Consider the following 7,500-nt stretch of genomic DNA (forward strand, 5'->3'; position numbering starts at 1 on the left):
TTCTCTTTCATACTGATTGTGAGAAGCACGTAGGCTTCATCGTAGTTAGCTATACGTGTCGTTCGATAATTTTATAATTCAGTGATTTTCACGAACGTACAATTTCGACGGATCCATTATTAAATCACGCTAATAATTCCCAATAGTTCGTTACACGGGAGAATCGAGGCTTTTTCTCTTTCTACCGTATAACAACCTAGTTGAGAGCATTTCACGTTCCACGGCAAATTTATTATTTAGAATCAATATTCCTTCGACCTCCAATTAAACTCCAGCGATAGTATCTATGCGTACTATTTTAATTAACGGATGTTACACGCTATCCCTTATGACCGATAAGATATTTCGTCCGACGTATAAAAGAATCGATAGATAAGGTCGATATAAAAAATTGTCCTAATACCTTGACAATTTTCAATTTCTTTTTCTTCTCTTCTTTTTGTTTCTTTTTTTTTTTCCTTTCAAAAAAAATCTTCAAAAAATTATAAAAACTTACATGTAACAAATACGACGAATCGACGGAAGAAATATCATTTTGTTTGAATAATACGATCGAATTGATCGAAGAGGAGAACACTCGATCATGTTAATAAAAAAAAAAAAAAAAAGAAAAAAATAAAAAAAAAAAAAGAAAAAAGAAAGAAAAGAAAAATAATGATAATAAAAAAAAATTGTCGACGATCTTACGTAAGGGAGGGGGGGACTCTCTCGATCAAAAGATTTTCCTCGTGGATCCGTCGTTATGCGGAATGTATCGGTAACGGCGCTCGTAAGTTGGACATGCTAAGAGGACTCTGGAGTCCTATTTTTCGCGCAGCTTGAAATTCCTCTGGGTTTTCGGTTCTCTCTCTTTCTCTCGCTCGCTCATGTATAACGATGAACCTATGTAGATATTCTGATTCTCTCTCTCTCTCTCTCTCTCCCTTTCTTTCTCTCTTTCATTTACTCTCTCGGTTTCATGTCCGCAAGCATGAACGCCGCGTGAATTTCCACATATGTTTATCGCAACTTTCCGCAGTCCGTCGGTTTGGGACCGATAATGTGTGTAACGTGTTAAATTGCAACCGTAAAATTAGAGTCTCCAGCCAGTGGTAAACTGTCACCGAACTGATCCACCCGACTCTTTACACCGACAAAAATCGTCCAACGGCAATTATTATTCTTCTTTATTTTTTTTTATCACCCCCGTTCTCCTATCCCTTTTCTCTCTTTCCTCTTTTTCTTTTTTTTCTTTTTCTTTTTCTTTTATTTTTTTTTTTTTTATTTTTTTTTTTTTAAATCTTCATGAGCACGAAATCACGACCGTGATGAAACATAGAGTGAGAGAAAGAGAGAGAGAGAGAGAGAGGAAGAAAAAGAAAGAAGGGGGTAGCTACCCCTTAATGCGTTCTTTCGTCCCTCGAGTCACATGCGTTCTGCGACTTTTTCGTATGCCCCCCATCCTCACCCTTCTCCATCCCTTCCCTTGTAAATATATAGGCGTGTCGCGGACGATTTACGTATCCACCGACGCATTATATTTCGTTGGAATACGAGAAGAAACGAGGGTGGAATAAACTGACGGTATTCATTACTTATGACCTTGAAAAATGAAAGAACGTTGGTAGTAAGCAAGGTGTTTTTTTTTTATAACGCTTATAACGCGTGTTTGCTTAGTACGACACTTGGAATAATTGATATAAAAGAAACAACCCTTGTTATGAAAAATTCTCAAATGGTCTACGTTGAATTCCTTTTAATATTCCAACTTATTATAACCGATGCAATGCGGTCTGTGTAATAATATTTAGCGTAACCATACTGTATCTCTCTCTCTCTCTCTCTCTCTCTCTCTCTCTCTCTCTCTCGAACGTTAATAGTGTTCCATTGCAATTTTCTCGAGTTGTTCATATCACGTAGAAAAGTTCTCTCTCCCTCTCTCTCTATTTTTTTCTTTCTTTCTCTCTTTCTCTCTCTCCCTCCTCTCTCTTTGACGATTACTCGACATCACGGTAGCAAGGATAAAGGATGAAATCATAACGGCGAAAATTTCGTTGCTCGGACCTCGATATTGGTATTCGCCATAGCGAAATTACGAAGTACGTAGTCGACCACCAGAGGCATTTACATCGAAACCATGCTTGCTCTACGTAACTCCCTCGCATAGAATCGGTACAATGGATCATTTCGATTCAAACGTATCGCTTTTTGCAATAGCACCGAACGACAGAACAGAGAACATCATTTTAGCGTCTCCGTTACCAAGCTAATAGCTCGCTTTAAAGATACCACACCCCCCTATTTCCCCCCTCCCCTGTCTACATACGTTCGACTTTTCTTTCTGTCTTTTCTCTCACTCACTCTCTCTCTCTCTCTATCTCTCTCTCTCTTACTCCCTCTAAAATACATACGTGTTTTACCATGTTCTTTCCTCGTAATCCTATCGCAAAGGAATATTAAAATCCTTTCTGTCGTACGATCGATTTATTAATTTTTCCAAGGATATAATTCGATTTTAATTATTAACTATTAACAATAAAAAACGATAATCCCGTTTCGAAAGTTTATCCGATAGAAAATGGCGTTCATGAAATAAATATCTTCGAGTAAAATTCTATAAATATTATCGATGAACGATCACTTTTCTATCATTAATACAATATAATATAACAAACATTGCGCGTATATTTTTTTTATTTCCTATGACGTTGATTAAAAAAAATTTCATCCCAAAAAAAGGAAAGGGAGATCAAAAAAGAGAGAGAGAGAGAGAGGGGGGGTGGTCGGAAGAGAAAGAAGTAATGAAAATATTTACGTTGACACGAACGGATGCCGCGCATGAACCAACGGTGCACCTTCACAATGGCCATTAACCAAGAATGCAGTTTGCAAATGTGGCCGAACGGCCTCTCTTCAACCGGGATATTCGTGAAATATTTATCGTGATTTAATAAGCGATTAATCTAATACAATGGTTCCGCCTGTGCGGACGTAAATTCGGAATAATATTCGACGTGGTAATATATCCCCGTATGGTTATCAATGTTTTTGTTTCATTATCGGGCTCCACGCACAAAAGAGACCGCGGAATGTAGTAATGTAGAATGTTGAATGTTTTCGAAGGGGGATGATATGAGACGTACTTTTGTCAGATGAATTTACATCATATTTTGAATATTTCGAAGATTCAAAAGGATAATAAAATGAAAGACTTATTCTTATACGTTCTTCTTTCTTTTTTTCACCATAAAATTTAAACGTTGAATTTCGAAATAAACGTGTAAAGCGTAAAAACGTACGCTTTTAAAAACGTACGTACGTGTACCGATCGTTTGATATCAAAGTGTGATGCATCGATATCTATTTATATTAGACGTTCGAGTAAAATATCGGGATCTATTTTCTTTCCTTCTTTCTTTCTTTTTTCTTTTTTTTCTTTTTTTTTTTTTTTTTTTTTTTTAAGAAATGCGGAAACACCATACAAAAGTCTATAGCTCTTTCAAAACGTTAGACGAAGCTGAAAGGCGAATACGGAAGGAGTTGCCTCCAATGTTTCATGCAGTTAAAAGGCGCACTTCGATTGGATGTTCCATTCAAGAAGATATTGGAAAATATACGCTCGTCAGAAGTAAAGCGAGCTGTATTCCCCGCCGGGAAGGAAAGAATCGTACCTCGAATACGACGATGACGACCAAGAAAAAGAAGAAGAAGAAGAAGTAGAAGAAGAAGAAGAAGAAATGGTGAGAAAAGATTTTTCATCTTCTCTCTTTCTCTCTCTCTCTCTCTCTCTCTCTGACACTCACCCTCTCGTACAATCTTAAAAAGTCATTGTAACTTTTAATCCCAATGAAGAGCCTTGATTTAATTCAATCAAAATATTTCGTTCGGTGGGACAACGTGTAATGGGAAATCTCAGAGATTAACACGAAATAGCATGACTTTAGTAATTTGTCGGCGAATCGAGAGAATGCGGAAGGAGAAAGAAACTACGGGAGAGCATTTTTTTCAATCTACGCTGTCAGACAACTCGTGAAACTCCATACAGGTGTGGTTACAACGGTGCCTCGCATAAATCTTGAACTTTGAAACGCGTATAGTACACACGAAGGTCTGTAGAAACTAAGAACTGTCTTCGTCGGGTTTATATCTCCTCTTTCTCTCTTAGTCTCTCTCTCTCTCTCTCTCTCTTTCTCTCTCTTGCTAATTTACTCGAAAACTAGGATATACCATGCATTCCCGAGTTTAACGTTAACTTTTGGCCTGGCCGTAGCAGATTTCGTGAGAAAATGTTTCGTGCGTGCTTAAAGAGACTTAACGTTCAACGTCGTCGTTCAGCGTCGTCGTTCTCGTCGTCATCGTCGTCCTCGTCGTCCTCGTCGTCCTCGTCGTCCTCGTCCTCGTCGTCGTCGTCGTCGTCGTCGTCGTCCACGTCTGCGTCTGCGTCTGCGTTGCCGACGACAACGACGACGACGACGACAACGTATCGCGCGAGTGTCGCCGAAGATTAAATTGTGAAATTCGCCGAGCGGTAGCGCCGGAGTTGATTTACAGTGAATATAATCGCCAAATTAATCCTCCTACTTCTCGCCTGGTCTATCCACTCACAGCTTTACTTACTCTCTGCTTTATGGAGACGGGACGAGCCGAAAAAGGAGCAGAAAATTTCCTATCCTCGAATCCTACCGTAATTTTCACGTCTACGGAATATTTAATATTTAATTAAAGTTAAATGAACGTCGAAAACGCATTCCGTACGATCCAATCGCTACTTCGTCTCCCTCTCTCTCTCTCTCTCTCTCTCTCTCTTTTTCTCTTTTTCTCTTTTTCTCTTTTATTTTTTCCCCTCTCTTTTTTTTTTTTATTCCACCATTTTCTTTATCCCCCGCCGATCGACCACAATCCGCAGTTTTTCACAGTACGATTTTCAATTCCGCCACGATGTTTTATTAATGCGCTTGCATTTCACGACTAGCACGCGCCTCCATCGGCACGTAAACGCTCGTAGGTAGGTAGCATTGCGCGGCCGAGTTGTCATCGATGCAGATAAGTCCGTCGCATCGCACGCTCGGTAATTTACGGTCGAAGGTTCGTTAATGCACGCTCGCTGAATAAATAATTTCCGTGGTCGCGCATTAACATCCCGCGAAACATTAATGCGGCATTTACGATCAACACCGGTAGCATTTTAATCGATCGCTGATTGAAAAAATATTTCCAACCCTTCTCTCTTAACTCCCTCTCTCCCTCCCTCCCTCTCTCTCTCTCTCTCTCTCTCTCTCTCTCTCTCTCTCTCTCTCTCTTTTTATCTCTCTCTATATCTATCTGTTTTTCCTTTTTTTTTTTTCTTTTTCGTTCAAAATACAGAAAAAAAAGTATGATATTTTCGAAGATTAACGATAATTGAGAGCCGAGATAGTAGATTATTACTTTACTGAATGCAACATGCTTTTCCAACGACGTTAATAAATAAGTCGCGTTTAAATTTAAATAACATATGTGTCCGACGAATGCCGAGTGCCAAAAGTCATTAGCAACGATGAAAGAATTTAATTACGATCTCCCAATGTCGAGTAATATAGCGACGGTCAATCGTTCAACACGAAAAGGAACGATGCGAATTACCGTTTCATGGGGAAAAATAGGAAAAAAAAAAAAAAAAAAAAAAAAGAACAGAAAAAGAAAAACCTTACAATTTCTCGAGAATGATCTATGAATGTTTTTCTTTTCTCTCTCTCTCTCTCTCTCTCTCCCTCCCTCCCTCTCTCTCTCTCTCTCTCTCTCTCTCTCTCTCTCTCTCTCTCTCTCTCCTTATTCCTTCGGAGCTAGAAATTATTATCAACGTTCATCGGCCGTAAATATCTCGGGAATTAATAACGAGAGATCGTTCGAGTTAAATCGAATCGGTAGACGTATCTCATGAAATCTATAATAAATCCGCTCGATTCGGCAGCTGCGAAATTCCGTGCGAATTAATCTCCTCGATTAAAGGTATTAGCACGAGGATTCGTTCGACTCGTCGAAACGTTATTTATTGAAAAACGTATTTTTAACTGTTTTTTGACGGTTGGAAGGAAAAAAAAAAAAAAAAAAAAAGGAAGGGGGGAAAAAAAACGAGGGAAAAAAAGAAAAGAAAAGAAGAGAAAAAATAAAAAGAAAAATTGGCGGGGGAACTCTCTTTTACGGCTACGTGGACTTAACGACTCGATCGAATTTGTTCCTTTCTTTTTTTTTCCCCCTTAAGGTTAAGTTCTCTCCTCCGAATGTCATTAATTAAATTGTTTGCGGATAAAAAAAAAAAAAAGAAAGAAAAGAATAAGAAGAAAGAAGAAGGAAAATGTATCGGAATCAACCAAGTTCATACGTTTCGAAGTTTACTTACAGAAAGTGTAGAGGGGGATAGCAGGATCTTCGATGAGAGATCAAAACGGGGGAACCATCCGTCGTCGTCTACGTCGACGTCGTCGTCGTCGTCGTCGTCTTCGAATGGAGCAACGATCGAACTGACTCTTGGATGCTCGGGAAAAGCTCTCAAAGAGAGCGTGTGCACGGTATATCCGAGGAGTTTCCGCTTACCGAAGTTCCTTCAAAAGTCACCGCTTTTTTTATACGAATACGATAAGAGCGTAAAAGCTAGGGAAGTTTATACGTCGTCGATGGTGAATATGTATATATATATAAATACATATATATATATATATAAAAAAAGAAATGTAGAGAAAATGGAACGATCTAGAGGGCAGAGTTTTTGAAAACAGTCGATATTATATCTTCGCTGAAAGAAAAGTCTTTCCTCTCTTCCTCTTTTCCCTTTTATGGGTATTATATCTTCACTTTCTTTTATATCTCACCGATATCACTGTCTCTCTCTCTCTCTCTCTCTCTCTCTCTTTCTTTTTTTTTCTGTATCTTTTTTAGTCTCGGCAATGATTTCTTTCAAAACATCAAAATAATAAAAATATATTTATTATACGTAGTTTTCTTCAAACACTATCCCGTAGAAAGAAATATAGTTAACGATTAACGTTTAACGAATATAACACTCGAAGAACTTTCTCTTACGAATTTTAATCGAGAGAAAATTTATTAGAATTATTATATCAGAAGTTCGTCGAAAAATTGTATGAACTTGTGGTAAATAATGCCTCGTAAATTATTTGAAAATTTTAAGATATATTACGCATATAAGCGTAAAATAGACGAGATGACGACGACGAGAAGGAGGAGGGCCAACTAGTCGCAAAGAGAGGGAATCGACGACGTTTTCGCGAGGACGTCGCGACGACTGGCGAACGCAGACTGACTCGAACCTGAGCCACGGCGGCTCTCACTCTTTCCCTCCCTCCCTCCCACCCTCTCACTCTCTCTCTCTTTCTCTCAACGTGACGCGCCGCGACGCTGCTCGTCCCTGCTACCCTCTCTCCCCTCCCTTCCTCACTCTCCCTCTCCCTCTCTCTCTCTCTTTCTGTTCTCCCTCTCTAGCTACCCTCATCGTTCCTCCCATTTTACCTTCATCTTCCTCTC

General features: G+C 39.0%; 1 protein-coding gene across 6 annotated transcripts in view; it reads right to left on the minus strand.

The window, feature by feature from the left end:
- LOC124431112 overlaps positions 1 to 7,264 on the minus strand; it is a 269,017-nt gene extending 261,753 nt beyond the window's left edge. For all 6 annotated transcript variants that reach the window (XM_046978580.1, XM_046978577.1, XM_046978579.1 and 3 more), the window contains exon 1: positions 6,359 to 7,264. The gene's annotated coding sequence lies outside the window, so the exon portion shown is untranslated. The remainder of the gene's footprint in view (positions 1 to 6,358) is intronic.
- Positions 7,265 to 7,500: the final 236 nt, after the last annotated feature.

Source organism: Vespa crabro, chromosome 20, assembly GCF_910589235.1.
Source record: "Vespa crabro chromosome 20, iyVesCrab1.2, whole genome shotgun sequence".
NCBI lineage: Eukaryota > Metazoa > Arthropoda > Insecta > Hymenoptera > Vespidae > Vespa > Vespa crabro.